This window comes from Arvicanthis niloticus, chromosome 12 (genome assembly GCF_011762505.2).
Source record: "Arvicanthis niloticus isolate mArvNil1 chromosome 12, mArvNil1.pat.X, whole genome shotgun sequence".
Classification (NCBI taxonomy): Eukaryota; Metazoa; Chordata; class Mammalia; order Rodentia; family Muridae; genus Arvicanthis; species Arvicanthis niloticus.
This window is the reverse complement of record NC_047669.1, coordinates 76333094-76346115: the sequence shown is the minus strand read 5'-3', so window position 1 is coordinate 76346115 and position 13022 is coordinate 76333094. Positions and strand designations below refer to the sequence as shown.

The 13022-nt window shown below is 47.9% G+C and overlaps 1 protein-coding gene and 1 long non-coding RNA gene across 2 annotated transcripts in view; one reads left to right on the top strand and one right to left on the bottom strand.

Annotated features, from left to right (window-relative positions):
- Window positions 1-13022, top strand: part of Kcnj6 (potassium inwardly rectifying channel subfamily J member 6) — a 228167-nt gene that overhangs the window by 7870 nt on the left and 207275 nt on the right.
- LOC143444107 (uncharacterized) overlaps window positions 1-13022 on the bottom strand; it is a 32188-nt gene that overhangs the window by 10421 nt on the left and 8745 nt on the right. Inside the window, exon 3 of the long non-coding RNA XR_013113671.1 lies at window positions 765-865. This is a non-coding gene — a long non-coding RNA (uncharacterized LOC143444107). The remainder of the gene's footprint in view (window positions 1-764; window positions 866-13022) is intronic.

Sequence of the window (13022 nt, the reverse complement as noted above, 5' to 3'; positions counted from 1 at the left end):
GATGCTTAGCAAAAGAGCTGCAAATTCATATGATTTGACTTGTGCTTGCTGACTTGCTGGAGTAGAGGCAAAGCAGAGCCCACTTCACAGCCCTTGCTCAGGAGTGGCTTTCTAATCCTGACAATTACACCCACACTGTGTCTAAGCATGCTGGAGAATTAGATGCTGTCTCCCAACACTGGGTTCTCACTGTTGACTAGCAATTTGCATTTTGTTTGGTATCACATAGCTGTCTATAGGTTAGATACTCCCTGGGAGCTTGGGTTGAGCCTGCCTAACAATAGTCCATGTTCTCCTGAAAACAAATCATTCACTTTATAAGCAATATTTCTGAGCCCCTACCTGCCAGCCTCCAGGAGAGCAAGTACCCTTGGGGACTGAGTTCTTCACCTTCCCGCTAGAGGCAAGGGGCGGGGTTAGTGCTGGAGCAAGGGACAGGGTTAGTCCTGAGGCAAGGGGCGGGGTTAGTGCTGAGGAAAGGGGCGGGGTTAGTGCTGAGGCAAGAGGCGGGGTTAGTGCTGAGGCAAAGGGTGGAGTTAATCCTGAGACAAGGGGCGGAGTTAGTGCTGGGAACTATGGGAGGGAAAAGTGCCAGGACACATGGAGAAGGCTGAGAGGCAGAGCTGGAAGAATCAAGGTGGTGACTGCGATATTTCCATCTCTCTCATATCATTTCTGCTCCCCAAACTCCTGTGTCAGAGTCACAGACAAGGGATGGGGAGATGGCTCAGTGGTGTGTAAGGACAGCATGTGTGACAGCTTACCTGTACTTATCCTGCTCCAAAGGCAGAGACAGAAGTTCCCTGGAGCAAGCTGGTTAATTAGACTATACATACTACTGAGCTCTGGATTCCATTGAGAGACCCTAATACAATGAATAAGATAAACAGCAATCAATAAAGAGTCAAGATTTCAATCTCCAGCAGGCACACACACACATGAATACACACACACACATACATGTGGACATGCACACATATACATACATGTGGACACGCATACACACACATACACACACATGCACATGTGCACATGCAGGCATACTTGATCATACAAAAACATATACACATGCACCCACATGCATACCCATATGTGCACATACTACACACGGGAGGGTAAAAAGCCAACGTGAAATAATCAATGCCAGGGCTGCATGCCTTCCATGGAGGACTTAACTGAGCTAAAGAACTATTCTTGACCACTCTAAATATCTTACTGTTCCAAATAAATAATATCTCCGGGTAGATGTATGTTTTATTTATTTGTACGTGTGTGTGTGAGCGGGGTTGCAGCGGAGCTACGTATGAGGCTGGGATGTTCATTTCAAGGTGTGCATGCTCTCTAGGTTTCTGTTGTGGGGATGAAACATACAAAGGCATTGCAGAAGCACCTGAGAGGGTCTTCACCTTGCCTCACCCCACCATGCAAGCAGAGACAGACAGACATAAGGACAAGAGCATGGAAGGCAATGACCTACTCAGAATAGCAACCATGGCATCAGTCACTGAGGACAAAGGCTTCCTCAGGAAGTCCCTCCTTTAGGCCCTACCTCCTGGCTCCCTGGCGTTAAGGGCGAGCTCTGCAGGCCACACTCTAATAAGGCATGATGATAACAGGCAACCGTCCATTCTCGAAAATAATGCCGTGTCCATGGTAACAAGGAAGGGCACACCCTTCAGTTTGCTTTTACTTTTTTTTTTTTTTAATTTATGTGTATGTGCATGTGAACACAGGTTCCCATGGAGGTCAGAAGAGGGCATCAGATGCCCTGGGGCCTGAGTTACAGGCAGTTGTGAGCTGCCCGTTGTGGCTTCTGAAAACAGAACCCAGGACTTCTGGGCAGGCAGTGCATGCTGCCTTTGGATCACCTCTCCTGCAGCCTGTAGCTCTTTCTTGAAGTACTCACTAGTGAATAAGAGTCAAGAGTCACCAAAGAGACAAGCAAAGTCACACATACTCAGTGTCTTAAAACTTTTGTCATCTTTCCCAGAGTGGCTAGGTCCAGAGAGGTGAAGGATCTAGACAGAGAAGACCAGAAGAGGAAGATAATGAAGGAACTTGTGATAAGTTATGCACAACTGGAAGGACTCCTTCATTGTAAAGTCTCTGCTTGGGGAGGTCCCTAGTCTTATCAGCACTTGTGGGGGGATTGACCACAAGCCAGTGCTTTTGGGGCATTCCTAAATCACCACAGATGTGTCTCTGTGGGCAGAAAGAAGTATCCACATGAGATAAGTCAGTTGCCCTCAGTAATTATGCCCCCAACACTCCAGAGAGTCACTAGAGAGCTGACTTCCAATGCAAAGTCCCCAGCTAACCCCAACACAGTGATCGGAAGCTCCAGTACTAGGCCAGCCATCTGCACACCCCTCTGGGGATCTTGATGAACACTGAAGTTTGAGCTATTCACTAAGCCTCTCCTACAATCTTCCAGAATGAGGAAGTCTGAGCCAGGCTGCCCCTCACAGCCTCGTTCTACAGTGAAGACCCCAAGCATTGCTCACTGAAGAGCCAGCAAAGTCACGCTAAGGATGGAACAGGGACCTGCCTTCCACAGCTGTGGGTGGGTCTCCTCTGAGGTCACTGCCTGGAAGTGTGAGAGGTTTCAGTTCAGCAGATCTAACTGACCTGATCCTTCCAAGTTGCAGATTATGATGAGGCAAGACTCCTCTGCTTTTGCTATATTAACCATGAATTTCTGGGAATTAATCCACCCAGGTTTTCTTTAGTCTTGGAAAATTATTCTTTAAATTGAAGGCAATATCGGCAAGTAAGAAGAGTTATCACATTAGGGAAAATGAATAGAGACCTTATCAGGGCAGACACTCCTACAGGGAATTAAGGAGAGATTATAATCACATAACATATATTTTTAACTTAAAACATCTCCTAACATCTTCCTATTTCCAGAACTCATCCTTCAGATAGCAACATTCTATGTCATCTTAGCTCCAGGGATTAGTGACTTGAGTCACTATGAGTAAGTCAAAACAGGGCCTTGTAATAGATGACTTGCCCAGCACATACAAGAGCCTGATTTCATCTTCAGCTCTGTGTGTGCGTGTGTGTATGTGTGTATGTGTGCGTATGTATGTGTGTATGTGCATGTGTGTGTGCGTGTGTGTATGTGTGTATTGTGTGTGTGCATGTGCATGTGTGTGTGCATTGCCTACCACTCATGGAGAAGCCAGGGCTACATATCCCTATCGTACTTGACAGTGCAGAGCTTTGAGAAGTCACTTCTTTAATCGGGAGCAGCCCAGATAACACACAAAGGATTTTTATCTGGCAGCCATGAGTGAGGCAGGCTTAAGAAAAAGGTATTAGATTTAGGAGACAGCTCAGAGATAGATGAAAAAGGAGAGACACCCAAGCATGCCCAGAGCGGTAAACTAGCAACAGAAAAATGGTCGAGGTTCCATGCCATCAGCAGTGCTGAGAGCAGGTGATCACTCATGAGCTCAGGGAGCCAGCTGATGATGGATCCCGTCCAAGGAAAGCTCCCACACTGTGCCCCGAGAGCGAGAGGAACTACGCATGGCCAGCATCCAGGTGCAGAGTGCTGGTTCCAGGGATAAACAGCCCTGCTGGGAAGGAGGCTCCAGAGCTGCTGCATCATGGACTCAGAGCTACAGTCACTGGCTGGGAGCACTGGTGAGCATGTCTTTAGGGATATGTCCTTCCTCATGCACTGCAGGGAACAAACACAGCTGGTTACAAAGAGAAATTAGCTAATCCTGATGACAATGGGTTATAGAATGGCAGCACAGATGTATTTGTTACTCTGTTGCTGGGATAAAACACGATGACCAGAAGCAACTTATAGGAGAAAGATTTCATTTGCACTTCAGGTTTCCGGGGTGGGGGGAGAGTCTGTAATGGTGAGGGAGGCGTGGTAGCAGGGGACCAGACAAGGAAGCTAAGAGACCACATCTTTAGCGAACTGGAAATAATAAAAGGTTATAAACCATCAAAGCCCCGATGAATCACTTTCTCCAGCAAGGCTCTACGTCCCAAAGGTTCTACAACCTTCCCTACCAGCACCAAACTGGGAACCAAGTATTCGAGCACCTAAGACAGATGAAGGCGGACATTTCTCATTTAAATGACCCACAGAAGCTGGGTTCATAGGTTACAATAGCATGCAAGGAGTGAAAATCAAGGAAAGGTATCCCAATTCACTGTTACCTCAGAGAAATCAACAGGGATACATCGGGGGTTTAGATCGCTCAATCTGAGACCAAAGGCAGACAAAGATGTAGCTGTATCTAGTAAGTCTCTTTTGCCTGAGGTGTGACAACTTTAACAGAACTACTAGAGAGTAGTCAAAATTTATGTTCTTTGGAAGATGAAAGCAGACTCCATTTTCCATGTAGGCAAATTATAGACACCTCTGTAAGGCCAGCAAAGACTTCTGTGAAGTCAAAAACCTTGGGTTCTGTAGACAGAAGTCTAGGGCAGGGGCACACGTGGGAAGGAGCATGAGTCTTGTTACTTGGTGTAGCTCACACCAGTGTAAACACTTGTTCCAATGAGGAATGGGAATAACCTGGTGTGTCAAGTGGAACGGTGGATGATGCCTTCTTCTCTGAGGTGTGCAGAAGCTGGAAAAGTCCAGGTCATCGCTTTGTGGTGGAGGGATGGATGAATGGATGGTTGGATAGATAGATAGATAGATAGATAGATAGATAGATAGATAGATAGATAGATATGCCCAGGCATCTGTGTATAAACAGATGGAGAATCACAAATTTTCAAAATCCAAGACTCTATGCTGTTGGCTGTAATCATACTCCCTTCAAGAGGCCTGAGAAACCGGAGGCTACAGTGTTACACATCCCACAGAGAGCTTTGACAGGTCCAGGGCTCTGCTGGGTACGTGGTCTAATCTCCTTGTGTATCCCATTTTCCAGCTACAAAACAGGAACAGAAGAAGAAAACTCATATCTACTTTCCTTTTCATGCCCTGTTGCTAAGAAGATGTTACAGTAATTTTGTCATGTCAAAATGTTTTGTTTTTCAGTGTCAGGTTACTTCATGAAGGTATATGTTACTTACAGAGACACTAGTGAGACTTTCAAGGGGGAACTATGAGGTTTCAGGATAGTTGCGTGGCCACAACACATCAGACATCTTGCACAACACACGAAAGACCTCAGACCTAGAGAGTTTCTTTCCCAACAACTGAATCTGACATCCGGGGTTACAGTTCAGCTTACTCCTAGGCTGGGAAGAAAACCCGAGGAACTCACATGGGTCGGAGCATGCAGTTCACCAGGTTGCAGCAACACTAAAGTCAGCGTAGTGGTGATTTCCAGTGAGACTCACCCTGTGTGTGCTTGAGTTTGTGAGGTAGGAAGAGCACCCCTCGCTTGCACCTTTATCCAAGGGGCTCTTTTCAGACCCACCCTGGGATCTTCTACCCACAGAAATGGAAACAGAGTGAATTTATGCATGGCCTCACTTTTAGAAACTAACCCACTTTCTCTGAGCTTGCACTGAAAGCAGCTTCCCTCCCAGTCTTTACTCTTTCAGTGTTTGAGCAGCCCTCTAGAACAAGGACATTTCTCACAGGCTTATGGCGTCTGTGCTCATGCAGCTTGGCCATCAAAGGCAGACATCTCTGCACTGTGCTTCCTTGTGTTGCTGTGACAAACACCATGACCAAAGCAACTTAGGGGAAGAGCAGGTGTGTGGCTCACCCTCCCAGGTCAACTCTGTCAGGTGGAATTCGCAGCAAGAACCCAAGCAGGCACTGAGGCAGAAGCCTGTGTGATAAATCACACAGCATTACCTCTGACCCAAGAACTCACTCACAGCCAAAGAAGTACAGTAGCAACCTCGGGAGGTGCTGCTTGCCGGTACACAGGCTCACACTTAGCTAGCTTTCTGATGCAGTTCAGGACTACTTGCTCAGGGAATGGTGCCACCCACTGTGGACTGAGCCATCTTGCATTGGTTAATAACTAAGACAATGCCCTCAGGTGGAGCTGATCTAGGGAATGCCTCAGTTGAGAATCTCTTCTCAGATGACGCTAATCTGTGTTAAATTGACAGCTGAAGTTAACTGGGGCAAGTCAGCTGTGTTCAGTGTGGAAAGGTGGAAATTCAAAAACACAAAATTTAAAAAGGAAGGCAGGTATGGAGGATGGGAGTGGGAAGGAAGGAAATAAGGAAAGGATGTAGAGAGAGAAGGCGAGGGGAAAGGAAGACATGAGGGCTGAAGAGAGGAGTGGGGGGAGGAAATGATGTAAGCAGTCAACATTATTAATATTCCATTGTTCTAGCTAAAACTGGATCAATTTTTATAGGCACAGCCTTCTCTTCTCACTAAAAAACCACATAGTTCTTAATGCAATTCATGATCCTGATGGTAGCAGAACGTGGAGGACATAAAGGAGAACAGAAGCTGGCTTGGCAGGTGAGGGCTTACACGGGCAGCCCTCACTGTGTAACGGACCAAGCACTCTCCAGCACCACCTACCTAGTCTCTCTTGGTCTCTGAAGACCAGAAGTACAAACTTAGTAGGGTGTTTACAATATTGTTACCCAGGGGCCTGCCAGGCTGCATCCATCTTGGGTCCTCTTGAAAACATATATTGTCCTCGAACTCAGATTCTTTGAGCTGCACAATGGAGATCACCGTCCTCTTGTCTACCATCTAGGAATGAGTTCCACTCCTTAGCTCTCTGTAGGTGCCTCCTAGTCTTGCCTTGTGTACCCTCCCATGGGCCCTGAAAAACTCTGAACCCTGCTCAGGCTTCAGTTGTCTTTTGCAAGGAGGTCACAAGGCTATTTTAAGCATCTAATTGAATAGGTTCACCTGACTCAGGGCCATGATCTTTTCTTAAAGTCAGCCAATTCAGATCCTCAGTGTTGTCTGCACAATATCTTCAGAGTTGTCTGGTTTAGTATCTGAGTAGCCCAGATGATGGGTGTGTGTGTCCACCAGGCAGCACAAATCTTGGTGATCACTTTCAGATTCTTCTAACCATAGGAATGTCTTCAAAAGAGTTCGGGGGTACCAAGCAAAGATGGCTAGGACCCTTCCCTCTTCTCAGACTGAATGTAAGGCTCCTAAGACATAATATGTTGAAGACCCTTTTGTGGGAAACAGCTCCCAACTCCAAAGGAACCTTCACCCAAGTGCAAACCTTTTCCAGGTGCAAACAAGCTGACTTGGGCAGGTAGGGTGAGAAAGGATGAGCTAGGGGAACAGATCATCACACATGCATGGCCCAAGCTGAGGAAGCATGGCAGACAACAAAGAGCCAGCAGAAAGGAGATGAAGGGAAGGAGACATCTCTAAGGACAGAAAAATCCAGATTAATATGAAGGGAAAGAGTTGGAGAGGACAAGAGATTGCAGCCAAAGCCTGAGGTGCAGAAAGCAGGTGGCTACTTCTAAGCCATGAGTTCGCCATTGCATTCTAACTGTAGACACGAGACACACCTACTTCCAGCAAGTCCATTGACCAGTGAGCAGGGTGGCCCAGTGTTATGGTTTCAATACTTGGTCCTCCACTCTTGGAAATTTGTGGAAACTTATGAATAGCAGGAAGGGGAACAGGCAGGGCTTGAGGACCATGAGCTGGATCAGTCCCAACAGGGTGCACCACACCACCTGTGCAGGAAACCACACAGACCTAGCTGCTTCAGCTGCCATGGTTCCTTGGCATGGTGGACTGTATTCTCTGAACTGTAAGCCAGAGTAAACCCTGCCTCCTGTAAGTTGTTTTGGTCAGGTATTCTGTCACAGAAATGAAAATCAGTAGCCCCCTAGCTTGAGCACAGTGCTCCTAAAAGACTCAGGCTCCCAGGCTCAGCCCAGTGCTTGGCCCCACTCCAAAACTGAGCCCTGAGAGTGAGACCAGGAAAACGTTCTGACAGCACAGGATGAGTGGGAGCAGCCACAGTGTGGAAATTTGAGTTCTTTCGGAGTTGGGGGTTTACTTTGGATGTGTCGAAAGTCATGAGGTCCTCTGGGTGGAGGGTAACTTGGAGCAGCAGCAGGCAATAAAACATCTTCAGGGGGCTACAGTGAGACACCACGGGTTAGAGGTGAGAACAAAGGCCAACACAGCAGCAGATCTAGTTCTGAGGAAGGACAGGAGCAGCAGGAGAGGCAGGTAGGAGCTGAGGTCGGAGCTTGGCCACAGGCAGCCTCCATCTTTGTGCTGCCTGTGGACCTGAAGGCTGCAGCGAGGTGGATGCCTGCAGCTCTGCTCACAGCATCTGCTACGTAATCATCCTTAAGTAAGATAGGTGCGGGGAATCTTGGCCTCTGAGTATATATGCACATGCCAGGGCCTTGTGACCATAAAATACTCATTCCAAGGTTCCTTGGTGCAGGGAGGCAGCTTCCAAAGCCTGAAGGACCTTTGAGAGCAAGACTGTTTTCATTGTTTTCAGCCTTCAGTGAAATTTCTTCTTGGGATTTCTGGGCATGTCTCTGAGGTGCGCCTTCCGCACCTGCACCCCACCTACAAGAAGCTGGAGCTGGTCTCTTGGAGCTGGGCTTATCTAGGGCTACTACTTTCTGGAAGAAACCATAGGGGGAGATTGGCTTCACCTAGTGTCACCATGGGACAGTAAATCCACTCCCTGCTACTAAAGGTTTTCAGACACCAACTATCTGTGTGTCACAGATTCCATTGCCCTCTGTGCACAGGGCTTAGTCAACTCTACATTTCTAGGACTTCCCTGAAAAATCCTACTACCCAGAAACTGATAATAGACTATCCCAAGCACTGGAAGGTCCATCTGTCCACACCATTGGAAACTGGAAAGAAAAGCCTTTCTGTACACACAGATGTGACCACCCCATACAGTGAACCAGACAGCATCTTAGAGGAGGAAGCCTGGGCATGTCTCCCTGAGTTCATACACCTGCATGAACTAGATGGGAAAATCTCCACTCTCTCAGATGATTCCAAGCCATGATGCTTGCCACCCCCACCCAGGGAAGCTTTGTTCATTGTGAGAAATTCAGTTGTGAGATGCGGGAGCACCCTACAGAAACGTTTCCCTGTCTGTCATCATACCAGCTTCAGCTGCTCATGACTCACAGACCCCCACAGCCTGGGCATACCCCTCCTCTCAGAGTGTAGACCCTGAACCTTTCACCTCCAATATTGGGGGCTTTGGGAGGTGACTGGAGTCAGATGGGGTCACAAGGGTAGATCCTCATAGTGGGATTTGTAACTGTGTAAGAAAAGAGTTTTCCCATGCATACACCAAGGCCATGTGAAGACACGGGGAGAAGGTGGCTTCTTTCTCCTGGGACTTCTCAGCCTCTGGGACCATGAGAAACAGTTTCCTCTTTGATCCTCATGGAGAGTCCATGGTTTGTGCAGCTCAAACACACAGAGCCTCATGCCAAGGATGCCATCCTCTAAAGCCTTCCTCTGCATCAGGAACACACTTCCCACTCCCAGCTGTCCAGCTCTGGGCTGGCTCCAGATCGCCACATCTCCCTCATACTCCTCATGCAGAAACTATGCCTCGTCTGTAGACTCCATTTCCTACCCAGCCTTCCCTCCACAGCTCCTGAGGACAGAAACAGCAGCTCATAGAAAGTAGATAACAGTGCCAACTTCGGCTCTCACCTCGAGAAGGAGCTCAGTACACGCCTACTGAGCCCCCAAAGGAGACTGGCAATGGTCACTTCCCCTGCATCTCTCCAAGCCCATACCTGATCACTGCTTTTTTTGAAATAAGAAGTAAGGTACCAACAGACCAGACGGCTGTTCTGCCTCCACTATGAGCTTTTCAAAGGACACCAGACCTCTTCAGATCCAAGCTCAGGAGAGGTCAGCTGCTTTTAAACACTCCCTTACCCAACCCAGCTCTCTTCTAATGCAACCACAAGCCCCAACACACACACACACACACACACACACACACACACACACACACACACACACACACAAGCATAAGTACATTCAGATAATCATACACACTTCATTGTGAGGCAGACATTGAGGTTTTTCCCAATATCTGGACATCTGCTTCAAGCTCTGCCATGGCTATTTATAGCTCCAACACATCAGACCACCCCAGGCTTTCTCACGGGGAGGGAAAATGTTATGTAGGGCAATAGGCCTCCCCTTGTATCTGGCATTGACCTCAGGTGAACCCAAGCAGGATGCAACCCGGCTTCAGCTCACACGTGACCGAGTCCACAACAGCCCACATTTGTTGCAGCTGACTCTTTGGCAAGGTGCCCACTCAGCTGATGCTTCAGTACCAGGAAGCCATGAGGAAGAGTGTGGAATCACACAGATGACTTCCAGGAAGCCATGGGGAAGAGTGTGGAATCTCACAGATGACTTCCAGGAAGCCATGAGGGAGAGTGTGGAATCACACAGATGACTTCCAGGAAGCCATGAGGAAGAGTGTGGAATCACACAGATGACTTCCAGGAAGCCATGGGGAAGAGTGTGGAATCACACAGATGACTTCCAGGAAGCCATGGGGAAGAGTGTGGAATCACACAGATGACTTCCAGGAAGCCATGAGGAAGAGTGTGGAATCACACAGATGACTTCCAGGAAGCCATGAGGAAGAGTGTGGAATCACACAGATGACTTCCAGGAAGCCATGAGGAAGAGTGTGGAATCACACAGATGACTTCCAGGAAGCCATGAGGGAGAGTGTGGAATCACACAGATGACTTCCAGGAAGCCATGAGGGAGATTGTGGAATCACACAGATGATTCCCAGGAAGCCATGAGGGAGATTGTGGAATCACACAGATGATTCCCAGGAAGCCATGAGGGAGAGTGTGGAATCACACAGATGACTTCCAGGAAGCCATGAGGGAGAGTGTGGAATCACACAAATGACTTCCAGGAAGCCATGAGGGAGAGTGTGGAATCACACAGATGACTTCCAGGAAGCCATGGGGAAGAGTGTGGAATCACACAGATGACTTCCAGGAAGCCATGGGGAAGAGTGTGGAATCACACAGATGACTTCCAGGAAGCCATGGGGAAGAGTGTGGAATCACACAGATGACTTCCAGGAAGCCATGGGGAAGAGTGTGGAATCGCACAGATGATTCCCAGGAAGCCATGAGGGAGAGTGTGGAATCACACAGATGACTTCCAGGAAGCCATGAGGGAGAGTGTGGAATCACACAGATGATTCCCAGGAAGCTACTGGGTGCTTGGGTGCTTTCTGAAGTTCAATAGCACAACCCAACTCTGTTTCGAAGACATCACACTTCCTCTCCAGTTCCTCAGATCCAGCAGTGGCTGGCACCCTGACTGTTGCTTTAAAGAGCTGCCTCAAACCTGTCATGCCCGATAGATGGGAAGCAAGCTGAGGACGTAGCCGGCACCTTTCCTGCATACTTCCAACCCTCCATGCTCCCTCGGCTCATTTTCTTGACTGCACATAACCCAGCATTTTATTGACTTACAGGGCATTCTTTTGTCTTTCTCAGTTGTTGTAAACCATAATAAAGGGGATGTGCAGGCCTAAGAAATGATTGGTGCACAGTCCCTGCCTTCAGGAGGCCCACAGCCTAGCGATGTACGCCGAGGTGGGTGACCCTACTAGGTGGAATGAGAACTGGGTGCGTGGGGAAAATCTCAGAAGACCGCTCCTTCATCACCAGAACGTGAGCTGACCCTCCCCACAGCCATTTCTGTCTTCTTTCCCATCCTGCTCCTCTCTCTCCATCACTTGCAAAACCCTTTCCCTCCCTCTGCGATTCAGTGATGGACAGAGTTTATTAGAACCCTGGGTATCGTGACAGAACCTCAGATGAGCAAAAGCAAACACTGGAGAAACAACCAGGCTTCCTGGTGTCTACTGCCAGGCCTGCTGCTGAGGATGTCTGTCACCTGAATCCTCCCAGGCTTCTTCCCACAATGCTATACTCTGGCTTAGGGTCAGGGGTCAAGTGAACAGCCACAGCAACGTCTACGCATCCACCACTGCCTTCATCTAACCTCTTGCCTGGCTCAAAACACTGCTAAATAAATCATTGCAAGCCCTAGCAGCTATTTGCTTGGAATTTCAAATCACAGTTTAAGGGGAAGGGGTTGGAAATGAGTGTGTTTATAAGCAATGCTTATTAGCTCGGCTCCTCTCTGGAGAAGGTAATTCTTTAAAAAAAAAAAATGCCATAAATGAAGCAATAATCACACAGGGATATGACATTTTATCTCCACACCCAGGAATAATTCAATTATCCTCAAAGGCTAGTTACTTCCGAAGGTGGCATTTTGACGTGTGTGTATCTTCCCTGGGGCCTCCAGTGCTCAACACTAAACACTGGTTTTACAGTGCTCGCTGAGAGCACATTGAACAGTATTCCACAAAAGAGTCTCAACCCCCGAGGAAACCGTTCAGCCATGGCTCCTCCAGGGTGTACTTTCAGATTCAAGTCCCTGCAGCTTTCCTTGAAGACACTCACGGTCTGTGGCTTTTGCTTTTGTTGTTTTCTTCTCTGGGCCATGATTTATCTTTTCAACACGTCCCACAAATTGAGTATATGAACTGGCGTGCACGCAGGAAAGAGGCAGACAACGTAAACTCACTTTGGTTTGTAATAGAACCCTAGTATTCTATTAAATTCACAGAGACAAGTGTCTGAATCTCACAGTCGCAGGAAGTGTGGGGCTCCCAGGCAGAACAGGGAGAATCTGGTCTCACAGGAGCCTACTGCTGAGCAGACCAAGAGTGGGCCGAACCCCAAGAAATCTTCTGAAAGAGAGAGCAAACTCGGTCTATCCATTTCTATCTTAGTGGCCTGCAGCCTGGCCAGTACTTAATACCCTTCATTCATTCATGTTGTGTTGGTGAGCAGAAAAACAAAAACAAAAACAAAAAAACATCCTGGCTCGTTCCTCCACTCCTGGGGAGTAAATTGCTCTTTGGGATTTTATATGGATCTCTGTATTTCTCCACCAAAGCAGCGTGGGTATCAGAGGCCCTGGTGCCTCTCACAGCAAACGATTAGGTAAGAGTGACAGACATTTTCCTCAAGCAGGTGGCTCCTCATGAGTCACT